Source organism: Saccoglossus kowalevskii, chromosome 22 (assembly GCF_978046115.1).
Source record: "Saccoglossus kowalevskii chromosome 22, keSacKowa6.1, whole genome shotgun sequence".
Taxonomy (NCBI): Eukaryota; Metazoa; Hemichordata; class Enteropneusta; family Harrimaniidae; genus Saccoglossus; species Saccoglossus kowalevskii.
The window spans coordinates 24,877,309-24,896,319 of NC_140662.1; the positions used below are offsets into that span (position 1 = coordinate 24,877,309).

General features: G+C 40.7%; 6 non-coding genes and 2 pseudogenes across 6 annotated transcripts; all 8 read right to left on the bottom strand.

Moving 5' to 3' along the window:
* Positions 1-721: 721 nt before the first annotated feature.
* LOC144352989 (U5 spliceosomal RNA) lies at positions 722-834 on the bottom strand (annotated as a pseudogene).
* A 6,279-nt stretch (positions 835-7,113) lies between these two features.
* Positions 7,114-7,232, bottom strand: LOC144352987 (U5 spliceosomal RNA). Its single transcript, XR_013420720.2, has one exon. It is a non-coding gene; the product is annotated as a U5 spliceosomal RNA (small nuclear RNA).
* Positions 7,233-8,079: 847 nt separating this feature from the next.
* LOC144353423 (U5 spliceosomal RNA) lies at positions 8,080-8,198 on the bottom strand. Its single transcript, XR_013420812.2, has one exon. It is a non-coding gene; the product is annotated as a U5 spliceosomal RNA (small nuclear RNA).
* An 847-nt stretch (positions 8,199-9,045) lies between these two features.
* LOC144353420 (U5 spliceosomal RNA) lies at positions 9,046-9,164 on the bottom strand. Its single transcript, XR_013420811.2, has one exon. It is a non-coding gene; the product is annotated as a U5 spliceosomal RNA (small nuclear RNA).
* Positions 9,165-10,011: 847 nt separating this feature from the next.
* LOC144353442 (U5 spliceosomal RNA) lies at positions 10,012-10,124 on the bottom strand (annotated as a pseudogene).
* Positions 10,125-16,402: 6,278 nt separating this feature from the next.
* LOC144353450 (U5 spliceosomal RNA) lies at positions 16,403-16,521 on the bottom strand. Its single transcript, XR_013420833.2, has one exon. It is a non-coding gene; the product is annotated as a U5 spliceosomal RNA (small nuclear RNA).
* An 847-nt stretch (positions 16,522-17,368) lies between these two features.
* LOC144353443 (U5 spliceosomal RNA) lies at positions 17,369-17,487 on the bottom strand. The gene has a single exon (XR_013420827.2). It is a non-coding gene; the product is annotated as a U5 spliceosomal RNA (small nuclear RNA).
* An 846-nt stretch (positions 17,488-18,333) lies between these two features.
* LOC146729232 (U5 spliceosomal RNA) lies at positions 18,334-18,448 on the bottom strand. Its single transcript, XR_014928520.1, has one exon. It is a non-coding gene; the product is annotated as a U5 spliceosomal RNA (small nuclear RNA).
* Between the last annotated feature and the right edge of the window lie 563 nt (positions 18,449-19,011).

The following is a 19,011-nucleotide window of genomic DNA, read 5'->3' on the forward strand; positions in this document are numbered from 1 at the left end:
GGTGGTTTGTTATTGAAGGCTAGACAAATAATTATGTTATACAAAATACATTATGAGACACGCTGCCTTGAATATGAGAAATACATAATTTGCCCCTGCTTTCTGACCAATAAACGTTTAAGTCGCGCTCTATAGCGACGATAGTGTAACAATGTTGTTCAAAGCGAAAACCGTCTCGTCATTTCGGATATTATAATTAATCTTAGATTTCTTTACGGCATAATTTCCAGTATGATTGTAACATTGTTTTAGCATATAGCACTTCAAAGTTTAGCTGCCAGTCAGTACAAACTGTTGCTAGTCAACAATGTAATTAATAGTTTACCTTCATGATTTTTTTAATAACTTGCCCTTTCAGTCGACAGCTACTTCAACATATCCCTGTATCCGCTGGTAGAGGGCGCAACTCGTGCGAATTTGATGAGCTATCAAACCAAGGTGTAAATTTCTACAGAAGGTCAGTGCCCGGCCACAAAGATCCGCCAATTGGGAGTAATCTGTGAAATAAAAATGAAAACAAAAAACAAAAAACGGCGATGTTCAATTTTGCCCAAGCTTACCCGGGCCTGATTAGACAGTCATGAAACCTGCCCGTCAGTTGTAAACCCGCCCGATAGACCCTAGCCATCGTCGAAATTTGGATACTGAAAGATTTGGTCATCTGAATATCGTACATATTCAAGTTGCCGATTCAATTATTTCTAATATTTGTTTATTTATCACCCCGCAATTGAGCGGGGTTATCAAAAAATTGATTATAGACTCATTAGTTGTTCCTCTGCACGGAAATCTTTAGTAAAAGGCGATTTTTAGTTTGTAGGAAAAATCAATTTAACTTATCTTGAAACAGATGTGCAGAGGATCAAACATATACAAATGAACTGCAGGAGCCTCCTACTAGCAGGCTGGTCTCACCAGTTCTCGCCACAAGAGGGTACGATCCTCCCTACTGTAAAACTCCTGCTGAAAATAAATATTTAGGGAACAAATGTGTTGTACTTGGAGGGATGTATCGAGAAAAGTTAACTCGAAAAGTTGAATAGATCAGGCATAGAATAGTGGTTACAAGACAAATTCATGACAAAATGGCGGCATACCCAGTCTGTGTTTTTTGGACGACAGGACCCCATCTGAAGAAGAAATCTGGTCTTGCCAAACGGTGAAAATCAGTTTTCAAACGTGTTTTAATGGAGATCTTTACTTGTTGCAATAGTTGGTCCTGAGAAAGATGAATATTTTCAAATGCCGATTTGCATCGAGACTTCCAGATGTGCAATTTGACGATGTTAATCAAATAGAGTGCTGTACTCGATGGAAAGGATGAAGGTGACGCATCAGATATGCTATAGAAAATTAAGTTCAGATCACAAGGAGATATAATATTGAACCATTTAAAGAACAAATTATCCAGCCAAGACCACAAGAAAGCGGCAAGGTGGCAGGTGATGAACATGTGAATCATAGTTTCAGGGGAAGTACAGGTCGCACGTGGGCATTTGGAACATGAAACATATCCCCATTTGTGCATTACTGATGTTGTAACGACAGCACGGTGAACAATTTTCCAGGACAGACAGATCATATTGTTTTCCAGAATACACGAGTGCATACGATGCCAAATCAAAGGCCAGTCAAGGTTCGGGTTTTCTCCCACGACCTTTGGGTAGGTTACCGTATTTCTGGAGAGGTGATCGGACAATTCTCTAGTTGATGATGTCTTCCAGTTGATGCTTGGGCTTTTCCTCACGATCTGTTTAACCAATTCAGTTGTTGTTTTGTACCAAACTGGGCACGATTCAAAGTGAGGACTAGAATTAGACCAAAGGTGAGGAAGATAGCGTCTGAGTTCAGAGGCACAGTATGCTGTGAAATAAAGGTTGCAAGGTTTAGTCTGAAAAGAGATTTTTATGCTTTTCAGAAGAAGTGACATAGCTTTTGTGGGCAGATGTGATAGGCCCCAACCACCCTTTTCCTTCGGTAAGCAGATCACATCTCTTCGGACGTGTTCTTTGCGTCCTCCCCAAAAAAAAACCAAAGATATCGGCCATGATTGACTTCCTAATTGGAAGGGGGCAGGGGAAGAGAGGAGCAATATAGAAAAAGAGTGGCAAAGCAACAGAGTTCAGAAGAGTTGTCTTACCGGCATAAGTGAGATTTCTTGATTTCCAAGAATTGAGCATGTGCTTCAGTTTGATTTGCCGATCATACCAATTCAAAGCAGACATATCAGAATTTGAAATCCAGACACCGTTAACTTTTAGTTTATTGCTGTTAAAGGTGAATTGGCAAGGCGAGTCGCTACGGTGCTTCCACCTGCCAAGCCACAGACCTTTGCACTTAGATTTATTCAGACAAGAGCCCGAGGCTTTAGAAAATCTATCAGACAACATGATAAGGTGGTTGAGAGATGACAGGTTCGATAGTGAGGCTGTATTATCATCAGCATACTGCACGAGCTTACACTCATCAGTTGATCCAGGAAGGTAAAAGCCCTTGATCTTTTGGCAGTTCCTCACAGCGGCTGCAAATGGCTCGATGAATAGCACATAAAGCAGGGGAGAAAGAGGGCATCCTTGGCGAACTCCTCTAGATAACATGATGGGGGGTGACAAATGACCATTAACCAGAACAGAGCTGGTGATACCATTATACAGACATGATATGAAGTGACTGAATTGGGGACCAAAATTCATACGAAAAAGAACTTTGTGCAGAAAACTCCATTCCACCTGGTCAAAGGCTTTCTGTTGGTCCAATGAGATAAGCAGACCTGACATATTACGATCATTAGCATGAAACACAATATCACGGATGATCTGAATGTTTTCTTGGATCGATCTTCCAGTGACACCACATGTTTGAAAGGGAGATAACAGACTAGAGATGACAGGTTTCAGGCGGTTACAGAGAGATTTGGAGATCAGCTTGTAGTCCACATTCAAAAGCGATATAGGACGTTTGTTCTTTGGATCGAGGTGAGAGTTTTCATTGCCAGGTTTGGTGACATCGATATCCTTACTGATAAGGGTGATGACGCCTTTCTTTTGGGATGAAGAAAGATGACCGGAAGAAAGCTCTTCATTGATGACGTCAGTCAGATCATATTTCAGAAAGTGCCAGCAATGAATATAAAATTCCTTTGGCAAACCATCCCTTCCGGGTGTTTTGTTGTTCTCCATGCCCCTAAGGGCATGTTCAATTTCAGAAGTTTTCAGAGGTGATTCCAAAGAATCACGCTGGCTACTTGAAAGACTGTGAGTCACCTGTGAAAGAAAAAAATCCTGATCTTCTTCGTCAAGTGATGATTTAGAAGTGAACAGAGATGCATAGAAGTTGTGAATTGTATTCAAAATATTTTTCTGAGAATTGTGAATGTCTCCATTCGTGTCTCTGATGGCAGAAATTACTTTCATTTTTCCGCGACGGCGTTCACGACCAAGAAAATAACGAGAGCACTTCTCATTTTCATCAAGATTCTGAACCCGCGCACGGATTTTGGCGCCTTCGAGATTAGACATATTCAGGGAGTTTATTTGATCCCTTACAGAAGAATACTGCTCAAGGCTGGATTGGGACCTGTCCCCCTGATTCAGCTTGGACGTCAGATGCTGAAGCTCATCATTAAGATATTTAAGTTTGACCTTTCTTGCATGAGATTTTTGACAAGCATATGAAATGAGACAAGATTTACAACGGTCTTTAACCATATCCCACCATTCACTGATGTTATCAAAGGCCGGCTTCAGAGTCTTCCATCTTTCATAGTTGTCTTCGATGGATCTTATAATCTCCGGATCCTGGAGGAGTGAGACGTTACATTTCCATACTCCAGGTCCCCGAGCAGGGGAATTAAAGGCTTTAAGCAGAATACATACAGCATCATGATCAGAAAGAGTGAAAGCAGAAATAGTCGCAGAAGATACATTCAGGGATGAAGATACATAAAATCGGTCAATCCTAGATGAAACAGAGTTGTTCTTGTTGCGCCAGGTGAATTGTGATGCAGAAGGATGATGCTTTCGCCAAACATCCACAAGACTAAGTTCAGAGCAAAGATTTCCCAACTCTAAGCCCCCTACATAAGAATGGGAGCATGTTAGAGAACCTCCCAACTTGTCCATACTACTCTCAATACAATTAAAGTCCCCACCAAGAATCAGGGGGTAGTTACCTCCAAGAAATTGATGAAGCGAGTCAAGGAATTTTTTCCTCTGAGAAGGCATATTAGGAGCATACACAGAAATAACTTTAAAAAGGTTTGTGTTCCACTTCACAACACTTGATACCACTCTGCCACTATCATCAGAAACCGCGTTGTCAAATGAAACATTACATTTCGGTGAAAGGAGGATCCCCACACCTCTGCTGTTGTTCGAGCCGAGACTCCATATCGCACTACCACCCCATTCTCTCTCCCACTGCTTTCCTTCCTCAAGAGAACAGACATGTGCCTCCTGGACAAGGATGATATCAAAGTTAGATTCATGACAGTATTTGAAAAAAAGAGACCTTTTCATATAATCTTTTAAACCATTTATGTTTATTGAAATAATAGAGACAGACATATTTTTGGTGAGAAGAACCTTTATTTCGTAAAATAATCATCAAAATAGCTGGATTCTTTGTTCAGAACCCATTGTGGGTGGGCTTCGCAACAGTGGACGAGCCACTCGGATGGCGTGACAGACACCGCTTCACATGCTTCGACAGGGCAGAGCAGTTGCACCGTGTCCAGAAAAGAGTGGTGAGCTTGGAGATGAGAAACCAGGGCAGGCCATCCAGTAAATTCGCTATTGCAGTCCGCATCAGACACTCGGTGACATGTAACTTCCACCTGGTTCAGTTTGTGGAGGCGAGAATCACTTGTCCTCGACAAGGCAGCCTTAGTTTCAGTATTCACATTCGGTGTGTTTAGACTTTGTTCGTCAGCACTGGTGAAGCTCTCGCAATCAGAAACAATAGTGACATCGTGTGAAAAGCCAGGGACCCTAGTTCGTTTATGATCTTCAGTGGAGGGAACATAGTCATCTTCTGCTGGGCGTTTTCCGCTAGCAAGATGGGGAAGAATAGGAGCTTCAGCCACCATATCAGAAATGTCTTCAGGTTCACTACCAACAGTTTCAGATGGTGATACACTGGCGGGTGAAGAAGAGATGGCGCCTGGACCAGAAGTAGTTTTCGCAGAATCATGTTTAGAAATAGGCAAGATCGGAGGAGAATCGTAATTCATATCAGATTGAACCGGACAGGCAGGTGAGATTACAGGGTCAGTGATATTAGCCGAATCAGCTGGAGAGGTATCATGGACAGGTTTGTCAGGAGCAGGATCAGATGTCCGGCTTGCTTGTGGTGCTGTGGACCACTTGTTCAGAACACTGGCTTTGTTCGCAAAAGAGACTTTACATTGGCGGAAGTTGTGCCCGTTTTCATGGCACACAGTACACTTTATGTCATTGGTACAGTTGTCAATAGAGTGGCCAACTCCAAGACAGCGAAAGCAAACTATTTCCTTGCATTCTTTAGCAAAGTGATCAACTCCGTGACAGCGGGCACAGATTTTAGGCTGACCGGGATAAGAAATCCAAACATTTCTGTTACAGATCCGTAGACGGGGAGGAATATTTCCCCCCAATTTAACTTTATATTGACGAATTCCATTAAAGCAAGTAGGAAACTCAGAGTAGACGCATTTTCGTGCAGCAAGAACCTTTCCAAATCTAGATAAAGCATGTTGCATGTATGAGTCATCTAGATCATTGCCCACGTATGAGGCAGTGACGATAGTGGATTCTTCATATGAAGATGAGGAACAGTCTGCTGAGGCAGCAATTTTCTCTTCAAAATTTCTTCTGAAGGATAAGGAACGAAAGGTGACATCATATTTTGACGGACCAAGCTTTTCAACAGCTTCCAAGTGAAGCTTCACATCAATGTCGAAGGATTTTAAATAATCAAACACCTGTTTAGGTGTTGCAGATTCAGATTTTAAAACCAAACAAAGAACTCTGTCTTTTCTGCCAATAGGCCGAATTCCAGCCATGGCAACAGAGAGACAAAACAAAAAAGATGAAAACAGCACGAGGCAAAGCCTCGAGCAAGACAAGTCCAATAACCAGCAAGCAAACTGAAGGCAGCAGCACACGTGAGAGGACAGCAGCGAATCAGAAAATATCAAACGATGATCAAAGCAAGAAGAGAATTACTTACAGGATCCAGTGACTTGGTAACAGCGAAGATTTATGCGGTCTGCAGAAAAACCAGAGTTAATTCGACATATGGTTGTGGTGTAATACATACGTTTCAGTGACCACAACTTCGGATAAGGTGAGTAAAGTGGGAAAACAAATATCTTCCGATTTTGTGTACTATGTGTAATTTCTTACAGAAACTTAGGTGGTTTGTTATTGAAGGCTAGACAAATAATTATGTTATACAAAATACATTATGAGACACGCTGCCTTGAATATGAGAAATACATAATTTGCCCCTGCTTTCTGACCAATAAACGTTTAAGTCGCGCTCTATAGCGACGATACTGTAACAATGTTGTTCAAAGCGAAAACCGTCTCGTCATTTCGGATATTATAATTAATCTTAGATTTCTTTACGGCATAATTTCCAGTATGATTGTAACATTGTTTTAGCATATAGCACTTCAAAGTTTAGCTGCCAGTCAGTACAAACTGTTGCTAGTCAACAATGTAATTAATAGTTTACCTTCATGATTTTTTTAATAACTTGCCCTTTCAGTCGACAGCTACTTCAACATATCCCTGTATCCGCTGGTAGAGGGCGCAACTCGTGCGAATTTGATGAGCTATCAAACCAAGGTGTAAATTTCTACAGAAGGTCAGTGCCCGGCCACAAAGATCCGCCAATTGGGAGTAATCTGTGAAATAAAAATGAAAACAAAAAACAAAAAACGGCGATGTTCAATTTTGCCCAAGCTTACCCGGGCCTGATTAGACAGTCATGAAACCTGCCCGTCAGTTGTAAACCCGCCCGATAGACCCTAGCCATCGTCGAAATTTGGATACTGAAAGATTTGGTCATCTGAATATCGTACATATTCAAGTTGCCGATTCAATTATTTCTAATATTTGTTTATTTATCACCCCGCAATTGAGCGGGGTTATCAAAAAATTGATTATAGACTCATTAGTTGTTCCTCTGCACGGAAATCTTTAGTAAAAGGCGAAAGATTTATGCGGTCTGCAGAAAAGCCAGAGTTAATTCGACATATGGTTGTGGTGTAATACATACGTTTCAGTGACCACAACTTCGGATAAGGTGAGTAAAGTGGGAAAACAAATATCTTCCGATTTTGTGTACTATGTGTAATTTCTTACAGAAACTTAGGTGGTTTGTTATTGAAGGCTAGACAAATAATTATGTTATACAAAATACATTATGAGACACGCTGCCTTGAATATGAGAAATACATAATTTGCCCCTGCTTTCTGACCAATAAACGTTTAAGTCGCGCTCTATAGCGACGATACTGTAACAATGTTGTTCAAAGCGAAAACCGTCTCGTCATTTCGGATATTATAATTAATCTTAGATTTCTTTACGGCATAATTTCCAGTATGATTGTAACATTGTTTTAGCATATAGCACTTCAAAGTTTAGCTGCCAGTCAGTACAAACTGTTGCTAGTCAACAATGTAATTAATAGTTTACCTTCATGATTTTTTTAATAACTTGCCCTTTCAGTCGACAGCTACTTCAACATATCCCTGTATCCGCTGGTAGAGGGCGCAACTCGTGCGAATTTGATGAGCTATCAAACCAAGGTGTAAATTTCTACAGAAGGTCAGTGCCCGGCCACAAAGATCCACCAATTGGGAGTAATCTGTGAAATAAAAATGAAAACAAAAAACAAAAAACGGCGATGTTCAATTTTGCCCAAGCTTACCCGGGCCTGATTAGACAGTCATGAAACCTGCCCGTCAGTTGTAAACCCGCCCGATAGACCCTAGCCATCGTCGAAATTTGGATACTGAAAGATTTGGTCATCTGAATATCGTACATATTCAAGTTGCCGATTCAATTATTTCTAATATTTGTTTATTTATCACCCCGCAATTGAGCGGGGTTATGAAAAAATTGATTATAGACTCATTAGTTGTTCCTCTGCACGGAAATCTTTAGTAAAAGGCGAAAGATTTATGCGGTCTGCAGAAAAACCAGAGTTAATTCGACATATGGTTGTGGTGTAATACATACGTTTCAGTGACCACAACTTCGGATAAGGTGAGTAAAGTGGGAAAACAAATATCTTCCGATTTTGTGTACTATGTGTAATTTCTTACAGAAACTTAGGTGGTTTGTTATTGAAGGCTAGACAAATAATTATGTTATACAAAATACATTATGAGACACGCTGCCTTGAATATGAGAAATACATAATTTGCCCCTGCTTTCTGACCAATAAACGTTTAAGTCGCGCTCTATAGCGACGATACTGTAACAATGTTGTTCAAAGCGAAAACCGTCTCGTCATTTCGGATATTATAATTAATCTTAGATTTCTTTACGGCATAATTTCCAGTATGATTGTAACATTGTTTTAGCATATAGCACTTCAAAGTTTAGCTGCCAGTCAGTACAAACTGTTGCTAGTCAACAATGTAATTAATAGTTTACCTTCATGATTTTTTTAATAACTTGCCCTTTCAGTCGACAGCTACTTCAACATATCCCTGTATCCGCTGGTAGAGGGCGCAACTCGTGCGAATTTGATGAGCTATCAAACCAAGGTGTAAATTTCTACAGAAGGTCAGTGCCCGGCCACAAAGATCCGCCAATTGGGAGTAATCTGTGAAATAAAAATGAAAACAAAAAACAAAAAACGGCGATGTTCAATTTTGCCCAAGCTTACCCGGGCCTGATTAGACAGTCATGAAACCTGCCCGTCAGTTGTAAACCCGCCCGATAGACCCTAGCCATCGTCGAAATTTGGATACTGAAAGATTTGGTCATCTGAATATCGTACATATTCAAGTTGCCGATTCAATTATTTCTAATATTTGTTTATTTATCACCCCGCAATTGAGCGGGGTTATCAAAAAATTGATTATAGACTCATTAGTTGTTCCTCTGCACGGAAATCTTTAGTAAAAGGCGAAAGATTTATGCGGTCTGCAGAAAAGCCAGAGTTAATTCGACATATGGTTGTGGTGTAATACATACGTTTCAGTGACCACAACTTCGGATAAGGTGAGTAAAGTGGGAAAACAAATATCTTCCGATTTTGTGTACTATGTGTAATTTCTTACAGAAACTTAGGTGGTTTGTTATTGAAGGCTAGACAAATAATTATGTTATACAAAATACATTATGAGACACGCTGCCTTGAATATGAGAAATACATAATTTGCCCCTGCTTTCTGACCAATAAACGTTTAAGTCGCGCTCTATAGCGACGATACTGTAACAATGTTGTTCAAAGCGAAAACCGTCTCGTCATTTCGGATATTATAATTAATCTTAGATTTCTTTACGGCATAATTTCCAGTATGATTGTAACATTGTTTTAGCATATAGCACTTCAAAGTTTAGCTGCCAGTCAGTACAAACTGTTGCTAGTCAACAATGTAATTAATAGTTTACCTTCATGATTTTTTTAATAACTTGCCCTTTCAGTCGACAGCTACTTCAACATATCCCTGTATCCGCTGGTAGAGGGCGCAACTCGTGCGAATTTGATGAGCTATCAAACCAAGGTGTAAATTTCTACAGAAGGTCAGTGCCCGGCCACAAAGATCCGCCAATTGGGAGTAATCTGTGAAATAAACATGAAAACAAAAAACAAAAAACGGCGATGTTCAATTTTGCCCAAGCTTACCCGGGCCTGATTAGACAGTCATGAAACCTGCCCGTCAGTTGTAAACCCGCCCGATAGACCCTAGCCATCGTCGAAATTTGGATACTGAAAGATTTGGTCATCTGAATATCGTACATATTCAAGTTGCCGATTCAATTATTTCTAATATTTGTTTATTTATCACCCCGCAATTGAGCGGGGTTATCAAAAAATTGATTATAGACTCATTAGTTGTTCCTCTGCACGGAAATCTTTAGTAAAAGGCGATTTTTAGTTTGTAGGAAAAATCAATTTAACTTATCTTGAAACAGATGTGCAGAGGATCAAACATATACAAATGAACTGCAGGAGCCTCCTACTAGCAGGCTGGTCTCACCAGTTCTCGCCACAAGAGGGTACGATCCTCCCTACTGTAAAACTCCTGCTGAAAATAAATATTTAGGGAACAAATGTGTTGTACTTGGAGGGATGTATCGAGAAAAGTTAACTCGAAAAGTTGAATAGATCAGGCATAGAATAGTGGTTACAAGACAAATTCATGACACAATGGCGGCATACCCAGTCTGTGTTTTTTGGACGACAGGACCCCATCTGAAAAAGAAATCTGGTCTTGCCAAACGATGAAAATCAGTTTTCAAACGTGTTTTAATGGAGATCTTTACTTGTTGCAATAGTTGGTCCTGAGAAAGATGAATATTTTCAAATGCCGATTTGCATCGAGACTTCCAGATGTGCAATTTGACGATGTTAATCAAATAGAGTGCTGTACTCGATGGAAAGGATGAAGGTGACGCATCAGATATGCTATAGAAAATTAAGTTCAGATCACAAGGAGATATAATATTGAACCATTTAAAGAACAAATTATCCAGCCAAGACCACAAGAAAGCGGCAAGGTGGCAGGTGATGAACATGTGAATCATAGTTTCAGGGGAAGTACAGGTCGCACGTGGGCATTTGGAACATGAAACATATCCCCATTTGTGCATTACTGATGTTGTAACGACAGCACGGTGAACAATTTTCCAGGACAGACAGATCATATTGTTTTCCAGAATACACGAGTGCATACGATGCCAAATCAAAGGCCAGTCAAGGTTCGGGTTTTCTCCCACGACCTTTGGGTAGGTTACCGTATTTCTGGAGAGGTGATCGGACAATTCTCTAGTTGATGATGTCTCCCAGTTGATGCTTGGGCTTTTCCTCATGATCTGTTTAACCAATTCAGTTGTTGTTTTGTACCAAACTGGGCACGATTCAAAGTGAGGACTAGAATTAGACCAAAGGTGAGGAAGATAGCGTCTGAGTTCAGAGGCACAGTATGCTGTGAAATAAAGGTTGCAAGGTTTAGTCTGAAAAGAGATTTTTATGCTTTTCAGAAGAAGTGACATAGCTTTTGTGGGCAGATGTGATAGGCCCCAACCACCCTTTTCCTTCGGTAAGCAGATCACATCTCTTCGGACGTGTTCTTTGCGTCCTCCCCAAAAAAAACCAAAGATATCGGCCATGATTGACTTCCTAATTGGAAGGGGGCAGGGGAAGAGAGGAGCAATATAGAAAAAGAGTGGCAAAGCAACAGAGTTCAGAAGAGTTGTCTTACCGGCATAAGTGAGATTTCTTGATTTCCAAGAATTGAGCACATGCTTCAGTTTGATTTGCCGATCATACCAATTCAAAGCAGACATATCAGAATTTGAAATCCAGACACCGTTAACTTTTAGTTTATTGCTGTTAAAGGTGAATTGGCAAGGCGAGTCACTACGGTGCTTCCACCTGCCAAGCCACAGACCTTTGCACTTAGATTTATTCAGACAAGAGCCCGAGGCTTTAGAAAATCTATCAGACAACATGATAAGGTGGTTGAGAGATGACAGGTCCGATAGTGAGGCTGTATTATCATCAGCATACTGCACGAGCTTACACTCATAAGTTGATCCAGGAAGGTAAAAGCCCTTGATCTTTTGGCAGTTCCTCACAGCGGCTGCAAATGGCTCGATGAACAGCACATAAAGCAGGGGAGAAAGAGGGCATCCTTGGCGAACTCCTCTAGATAACATGATGGGGGGTGACAAATGACCATTAACCAGAACAGAGCTGGTGATACCATTATACAGACATGATATGAAGTGACTGAATTGGGGACCAAAATTCATACGAAAAAGAACTTTGTGCAGAAAACTCCATTCCACCTGGTCAAAGGCTTTCTGTTGGTCCAATGAGATAAGCAGACCTGACATATTACGATCATTAGCATGAAACACAATATCACGGATGATCTGAATGTTTTCTTGGATCGATCTTCCAGTGACACCACATGTTTGAAAGGGAGATAACAGACTAGAGATGACAGGTTTCAGGCGGTTACAGAGAGATTTGGAGATCAGCTTGTAGTCCACATTCAAAAGCGATATAGGACGTTTGTTCTTTGGATCGAGGTGAGAGTTTTCATTGCCAGGTTTGGTGACATCGATATCCTTATTGATAAGGGTGATGACGCCTTTCTTTTGAGATGAAGAAAGATGACCGGAAGAAAGCTCTTCATTGATGACGTCAGTCAGATCATATTTCAGAAAGTGCCAGCAATGAATATAAAATTCCTTTGGCAAACCATCCCTTCCGGGTGTTTTGTTGTTCTCCATGCCCCTAAGGGCATGTTCAATTTCAGAAGTTTTCAGAGGTGATTCCAAAGAATCACGCTGGCTACTTGAAAGACTGTGAGTCACCTGTGAAAGAAAAAAATCCTGATCTTCTTCGTCAAGTGATGATTTAGAAGTGAACAGAGATGCATAGAAGTTGTGAATTGTATTCAAAATATTTTTCTGAGAATGGTGAATGTCTCCATTCGTGTCTCTGATGGCAGAAATTACTTTCATTTTTCCGCGACGGCGTTCACGACCAAGAAAATAACGAGAGCACTTCTCATTTTCATCAAGATTCTGAACCCGCGCACGGATTTTGGCGCCTTCGAGATTAGACATATTCAGGGAGTTTATTTGATCCCTTACAGAAGAATACTGCTCAAGGCTGGATTGGGACCTGTCCCCCTGATTCAGCTTGGACGTCAGATGCTGAAGCTCATCATTAAGATATTTAAGTTTGACCTTTCTTGCATGAGATTTTTGACAAGCATATGAAATGAGACAAGATTTACAACGGTCTTTAACCATATCCCACCATTCACTGATGTTATCAAAGGCTGGCTTCAGAGTCTTCCATCTTTCATAGTTGTCTTCGATGGATCTTATAATCTCTGGATCCTGGAGGAGTGAGACGTTACATTTCCATACTCCAGGTCCCCGAGCAGGGGAATTAAAGGCTTTAAGCAGAATACATACAGCATCATGATCAGAAAGAGTGAAAGCAGAAATAGTCGCAGAAGATACATTCAGGGATGAAGATACATAAAATCGGTCAATCCTAGATGAAACAGAGTTGTGCTTGTTGCGCCAGGTGAATTGTGATGCAGAAGGATGATGCTTTCGCCAAACATCCACAAGACTAAGTTCAGAGCAAAGATTTCCCAACTCTAAGCCCCCTACATAAGAATGGGAGCATGTTAGAGAACCTCCCAACTTGTCCATACTACTCTCAATACAATTAAAGTCCCCACCAAGAATCAGGGGGTAGTTACCTCCAAGAAATTGATGAAGCGAGTCAAGGAATTTTTTCCTCTGAGAAGGCATATTAGGAGCATACACAGAAATAACTTTAAAAAGGTTTGTGTTCCACTTCACAACACTTGACACCACTCTGCCACTATCATCAGAAACCGCGTTGTCAAATGAAACATTACATTTCGGTGAAAGGAGGATTCCCACACCTCTGCTGTTGTTCGAGCCGAGACTCCATATCGCACTACCACCCCATTCTCTCTCCCACTGCTTTCCTTCCTCAAGAGAACAGACATGTGCCTCCTGGACAAGGATGATATCAAAGTTAGATTCATGACAGTATTTGAAAAAAAGAGACCTTTTCATATAATCTTTTAAACCATTTATGTTTATTGAAATAATAGAGACAGACATATTTTTGGTGAGAAGAACCTTTATTTCGTAAAATAATCATCAAAATAGCTGGATTCTTTGTTCAGAACCCATTGTGGGTGGGCTTCGCAACAGTGGACGAGCCACTCGGATGGCGTGACAGACACCGCTTCACATGCTTCGACAGGGCAGAGCAGTTGCACCGTGTCCAGAAAAGAGTGGTGAGCTTGGAGATGAGAAACCAGGGCAGGCCATCCAGTAAATTCGCTATTGCAGTCCGCATCAGACACTCTGTGACATGTAACTTCCACCTGGTTCAGTTTGTGGAGGCGAGAATCTCTTGTCCTCGACAAGGCAGCCTTAGTTTCAGTATTCACATTCGGTGTGTTTAGACTTTGTTCGTCAGCACTGGTGAAGCTCTCGCAATCAGAAACAATAGTGACATCGTGTGAAAAGCCAGGGACCCTAGTTCGTTTATGATCTTCAGTGGAGGGAACATAGTCATCTTCTGCTGGGCGTTTTCCGCTAGCAAGATGGGGAAGAATAGGAGCTTCAGCCACCATATCAGAAATGTCTTCGGGTTCACTACCAACAGTTTCAGATGGTGATACACTGGCGGGTGAAGAAGAGATGGCGCCTGGACCAGAAGTAGTTTTCGCAGAATCATGTTTAGAAATAGGCAAGATCGGAGGAGAATCGTAATTCATATCAGATTGAACCGGACAGGCAGGTGAGATTACAGGGTCAGTGATATCAGCCGAATCAGCTGGAGAGGTATCATGGACAGGTTTGTCAGGAGCAGGATCAGATGTCCGGCTTGCTTGTGGTGCTGTGGACCACTTGTTCAGAACACTGGCTTTGTTCGCAAAAGAGACTTTACATTGGCGGAAGTTGTGCCCGTTTTCATGGCACACAGTACACTTTATGTCATTGGTACAGTTGTCAATAGAGTGGCCAACTCCAAGACAGCGAAAGCAAACTATTTCTTTGCATTCTTTAGCAAAGTGATCAACTCCGTGACAGCGGGCACAGATTTTAGGCTGACCGGGATAAGAAATCCAAACATTTCTGTTACAGATCCGTAGACGGGGAGGAATATTTCCCCCCAATTTAACTTTATATTGACGAATTCCATTAAAGCAAGTAGGAAACTCAGAGTAGACGCATTTTCGTGCAGCAAGAACCTTTCCAAATCTAGATAAAGCATGTTGCATGTACGAGTCATCTAGATCATTGCCCACGTATGAGGCGGTGACGATAGTGGATTCTTCATATGAAGATGAGGAACAGTCTGCTGAGGCAGCAATTTTCTCTTCAAAATTTCTTCTAAAGGATAAGGAACGAAAGGTGACATCATATTTTGACGGACCAAGCTTTTCAACAGCTTCCAAGTGAAGCTTCACATCAATGTCGAAGGATTTTAAATAATCAAACACCTGTTTAGGTGTTGCAGATTCAGATTTTAAAACCAAACAAAGAACTCTGTCTTTTCTGCCAATAGGCCGAATTCCAGCCATGGCAACAGAGAGACAAAACAAAAAAGATGAAAACAGCACGAGGCAAAGCCTCGAGCAAGACAAGTCCAATAACCAGCAAGCAAACTGAAGGCAGCAGCACACGTGAGAGGACAGCAGCGAATCAGAAAATATCAAACGATGATCAAAGCAAGAAGAGAATTACTTACAGGATCCAGTGACTTGGTAACAGCGAAGATTTATACGGTCTGCAGAAAAACCAGAGTTAATTCGACATATGGTTGTGGTGTAATACATACGTTTCAGTGACCACAACTTCGGATAAGGTGAGTAAAGTGGGAAAACAAATATCTTCCGATTTTGTGTACTATGTGTAATTTCTTACAGAAACTTAGGTGGTTTGTTATTGAAGGCTAGACAAATAATTATGTTATACAAAATACATTATGAGACACGCTGCCTTGAATATGAGAAATACATAATTTGCCCCTGCTTTCTGACCAATAAACGTTTAAGTCGCGCTCTATAGCGACGATACTGTAACAATGTTGTTCAAAGCGAAAACCGTCTCGTCATTTCGGATATTATAATTAATCTTAGATTTCTTTACGGCATAATTTCCAGTATGATTGTAACATTGTTTTAGCATATAGCACTTCAAAGTTTAGCTGCCAGTCAGTACAAACTGTTGCTAGTCAACAATGTAATTAATAGTTTACCTTCATGATTTTTTTAATAACTTGCCCTTTCAGTCGACAGCTACTTCAACATATCCCTGTATCCGCTGGTAGAGGGCGCAACTCGTGCGAATTTGATGAGCTATCAAACCAGGGTGTAAATTTCTACAGAAGGTCAGTGCCCGGCCACAAAGATCCGCCAATTGGGAGTAATCTGTGAAATAAAAATGAAAACAAAAAACAAAAAACGGCGATGTTCAATTTTGCCCAAGCTTACCCGGGCCTGATTAGACAGTCATGAAACCTGCCCGTCAGTTGTAAACCCGCCCGATAGACCCTAGCCATCGTCGAAATTTGGATACTGAAAGATTTGGTCATCTGAATATCGTACATATTCAAGTTGCCGATTCAATTATTTCTGATATTTGTTTATTTATCACCCCGCAATTGAGCGGGGTTATCAAAAAATTGATTATAGACTCATTAGTTGTTCCTCTGCACGGAAATCTTTAGTAAAAGGCGAAAGATTTATGCGGTCTGCAGAAAAACCAGAGTTAATTCGACATATGGTTGTGGTGTAATACATACGTTTCAGTGACCACAACTTCGGATAAGGTGAGTAAAGTGGGAAAACAAATATCTTCCGATTTTGTGTACTATGTGTAATTTCTTACAGAAACTTAGGTGGTTTGTTATTGAAGGCTAGACAAATAATTATGTTATACAAAATACTTTATGAGACACGCTGCCTTGAATATGAGAAATACATAATTTGCCCCTGCTTTCTGACCAATAAACGTTTAAGTCGCGCTCTATAGCGACGATACTGTAACAATGTTGTTCAAAGCGAAAACCGTCTCGTCATTTCGGATATTATAATTAATCTTAGATTTCTTTACGGCATAATTTCCAGTATGATTGTAACATTGTTTTAGCATATAGCACTTCAAAGTTTAGCTGCCAGTCAGTACAAACTGTTGCTAGTCAACAATGTAATTAATAGTTTACCTTCATGATTTTTTTAATAACTTGCCCTTTCAGTCGACAGCTACTTCAACATATCCCTGTATCCGCTGGTAGAGGGCGCAACTCGTGCGAATTTGATGAGCTATCAAACCAAGGTGTAAATTTCTACAGAAGGTCAGTGCCCGGCCACAAAGATCCGCCAATTGGGAGTAATCTGTGAAATAAAAATGAAAACAAAAAACAAAAAACGGCGATGTTCAATTTTGCCCAAGCTTACCCGGGCCTGATTAGACAGTCATGAAACCTGCCCGTCAGTTGTAAACCCGCCCGATAGACCCTAGCCATCGTCGAAATTTGGATACTTAAAGATTTGGTCACCTGAATATCGTACATATTCAAGTTGCCGATTCAATTATTTCTAATATTTGTTTATTTATCACCCCGCAATTGAGCGGGGTTATCAAAAAATTGATTATAGACTCATTAGTTGTTCCTCTGCACGGAAATCTTTAGTAAAAAGCGAAAGATTTATGCGGTCTGCAGAAAAACCAGAGTTAATTCGACATATGGTTGTGGTGTAATACATACGTTTCAGTGACCACAACTTCGGATAAGGTGAGTAAAGTGGGAAAACAAATATCTTCCGATTTTGTGTACTATGTGTAATTTCTTACAGAAACTTAGATGGTTTGTTATTGAAGGCTAGACAAATAATTATGTTATACAAAATACATTATGAGACACGCTGCCTTGAATATGAGAAATACATAATTTGCCCCTGCTTTCTGACCAATAAACGTTTAAGTCGCGCTCTATAGCGACGATACTGTAACAATGTTGTTCAAAGCGAAAACCGTCTCGTCATTTCGGATATTATAATTAATCTTAGATTTCTTTACGGCATAATTTCCAGTATGATTGTAACATTGTTTTAGCATATAGCACTTCAAAGTTTAGCTGCCAGTCAGTACAAACTGTTGCTAGTCAACAATGTAATTAATAGTTTACCTTCATGATTTTTTTAATAACTTGCCCTTTCAGTCGACAGCTACTTCAACATATCCCTGTATCCGCTGGTAGAGGGCGCAACTCGTGCGAATTTGATGAGCTATCAAACCAGGGTGTAAATTTCTACAGAAGGTCAGTGCCCGGTCACAAAGATCCGCCAATTGAGAGTAATCTGTGAAATAAAAATGAAAACAAAAAACAAAAAACGGCGATGTTCAATTTTGCCCAAGCTTACCCGGGCCTGAGTAGACAGTCATGAAACCTGCCCGTCAGTTGTAAACCCGCCCGATAGACCCTAGCCATCGTCGAAATTTGGATACTGAAAGATTTGGTCATCTGAATATCGTACATATTCAAGTTGCCGATTCAATTATTTCTAATATTTGTTTATTTATCACCCCGCAATTGAGCGGGGTTATCAAAAAATTGATTATAGACTCATTAGTTGTTCCTCTGCACGGAAATCTTTAGTAAAAGGCGATTTTTGATTTAGGAGGTTAAATCAATCAATCAATCATTCATCAAGAAGACGAAATGAGATTACAGGCCCCTCCTAGGCAGGCCAGTCTCGCTGGATCTCACCACATAAGACTTCGAGTCCTCCTGCCTGATGTTATGTAGCCTGAATGTCTATGGAAAAGTCCAAAAGGAACAGAAACAGAGATGTGTAACTTTGAATTGATTGCGCTAATCGATGAACCGTAGTGATGCTGAGCACGGGCCATTATGAATAAGTTGGAGAACTGGGTTGATTGGTCAGGTGGAGTGGTTGCCACAGGGAGACGTATTTCGCTCTGGAGAAACGCAGTTGATCAGTCTGGAGTCGTCTTTTGATGTCTTCATTGATGTTCAAAATGGCTGATTCAGATGACAAGTGGATGTTTTCAAAGGCGGCTTTACATCTGGTCGTCCAAATATGGAGTTTAACTAAGTTAATGATGTAAAGGGCGGAGTTGTTGGGAAATGACGTGTGCACGGGTTCGGCTAAGCTGTAGATGATGAGGTTGGATGTACAGACGTTTAAGAGACCAAAGTGACGAAAAATGAAGCTTTCCACCCAAGACCATAGGGAA